Source organism: Belonocnema kinseyi, chromosome 3, assembly GCF_010883055.1.
Source record: "Belonocnema kinseyi isolate 2016_QV_RU_SX_M_011 chromosome 3, B_treatae_v1, whole genome shotgun sequence".
Lineage (NCBI taxonomy): Eukaryota > Metazoa > Arthropoda > Insecta > Hymenoptera > Cynipidae > Belonocnema > Belonocnema kinseyi.
Genome location: NC_046659.1, coordinates 29,110,905 through 29,113,221, shown reverse-complemented (window position 1 = coordinate 29,113,221; position 2,317 = coordinate 29,110,905). Strand labels below are relative to the sequence as shown.

Here is a 2,317-nt window from a genome sequence, read left to right as displayed (position 1 = left end):
TATTCAACGAGTGTGCAAGCAAATCCATGTCAAATAATTTGAAGAGTATCATCTATTGTAAGTAATTTTGATGAAAATTCTAGTATCTCTTCTCTTTTTTTTTTACTTTCATTACCTTGGTAATTTCTACGTTATTGAGTTTTAATTTTGATTTATTCATAAGTATACGCAGTTTTGACGAATTAAAAAAGGTTTGTTTTGAAGTTTTAGGATTTTTTAAAAACAAATTTTTAAACTAAATTCATAAGAATATCAGTTTTGAATTTCTTAAATTTTTCTTATAAACACCGAATAGTGTCCTCACAAAGCCCTGTAAATGTAAAAAAGGGATTATCTCTTCCAGAACGGCTCGAATCTATAAGCTTTAGCTATAAGCTTTTCTAACCATTTACCTGATTTTAGTCGCCGAGAACACTTAAACTCGAAACCATTATTTCTATTCGAAACTTCACTTTAAAATTGACGAATTTAAATAATGAATGTTTAGTTTTCGTTACTTAAGTATTGCTAAATAAAATATTAAATGTAAATGTAATTTTTTATGCTCACAATTTAAATTCGATAACAACCTTTTTGTTTATAAATAATTCAAAATTCAGTTTACAAATTCAGTCTTCAATTCATTCATTTATGTCTTATTCATATAATTATTATAATTACATAAAAAATGATATCGCAATAACGTAATGCTATTTTTTACGATTAAAACAAAAACGACGCTTTCTATCGAATAGAAAAATTTCTGCTTTTCAATTTTTTCCCTAATTTATTAAGTTATTATCGAAATGCAATATTTTTAAAGTATTGAAAATTAACTCTAATGTTTATTCAAACTATTATTCTTTAGTATATGAATCATCAAAATTGCCATTTATTTGTCAAGGCTTCACAGTTCACAGTCTTTCCACTAAATAATATTCAACCATAGAAAAAGAATTTTCAACACAAAAGTTATAAAATTTCAACCAAAGAAATACATTTTCTACTAAAATTATGAATCTTCGACCAGAAAAATGGATTTTCAAAGCAAATTTGAAATTTTTTAAAGAAAATACATTCATTGTAAACTGCAAACAAAATTTCGTAATCCATCAGAAAAATAGTTTTTTCGATTTTTAGAAAATTTTCAAAATTTGGAAAAGCATGAACATTTTTTATTGCCATCGACATTCAAAATGACAGCAGGATAATTTTCAACCCTTTTTGTTATGTACCAGAAACTTTGACAAAAGTTTCTAAAACTATTGAAAAAATTTTGAAACTGCTCTTACTTTTTAAATTTTGGTCCGATCGGAAAATTATATTAGGATAGTATTGAATTAAATTTCGTATATACTCAACATTTCTTATAAAATTTGTTATCCATGAGAAAAATAGTCTTTTCCTTTTTTTGAAAAATATGAGTTTAATTTGGATACAGCTTTTCGGTTGTGAATATCTGGTAAATGATAAGTGTATAGTTCAATTTTCATGAAAAGAAATTAATTTTCAACTGAAAAAAATCAATTTTCAACTCAAATGATTAATTTTCTACTAATAAAGACGAATTTTCAACAGCGCACATGAATTTTAAGACACATAGTAGTTCAATCTTTAATTAAAACAGGTACGCTTTCAACAACAAAAATGAATTATATTTATATTTTCAGTAAACAAACTTAATTTGTAGGCAAATAGTTCCACTTTTAGCCAAAAAAATTAATTTTTAACTATATCATTATGAATCTTCAACAGAATAATTAATTTTTAACAAAGCAGTTACACATTTAATCAGTTATGTACATTTAATAAATTTGTAAGAAAAAAGGCGAATGTTTAACAAAAGACTTTCATTTTCAGACAAGAAAGATTTGCCAGTCAAGAGAAATAGGAAAAAGAGTACATTTTTGTTTTATTTTCAAGCCAAAAATGTGATTTTTCTACAAAACAGTTGAATTTTCATATCCAAAAATAAGATTTTTACACAATAGATTCTTTAAAACTAAATATGTAGTTAAATTTTCAACAAAAAGACACATTTGTTACAAAGCAGTTTCATTTTCAAACAAAAAGTGACTTTTTAACGAAATTGACCAATTTTCATCAAAATAACAAAATCCGCAACTTGATAATAACATTTGTAAGTGCAAAAGATTAATTTTACGCTTAACATATAATAGTAGATAGTAGGCCTTTCAATTAAAAATAATTCACTTTGCACCTAACATATAGTTGAATATTCTTAGTGGGTTTTCTGAAATCCGTGCGCGTTGAAACGAATAAACGAGACAAGAGCACAATAAGGGAATGTCTGTGATGTCTACAATAAATAAATACG

At 25.2% G+C, this 2,317-nt stretch overlaps 1 long non-coding RNA gene across 1 annotated transcript in view; it reads right to left on the bottom strand.

Annotated features, from left to right (window-relative positions):
- The window catches only part of LOC117169606, a 17,463-nt gene that overhangs the window by 6,001 nt on the left and 9,145 nt on the right, over positions 1-2,317 (bottom strand). The gene's annotated exons all lie outside the window — the stretch shown is intronic.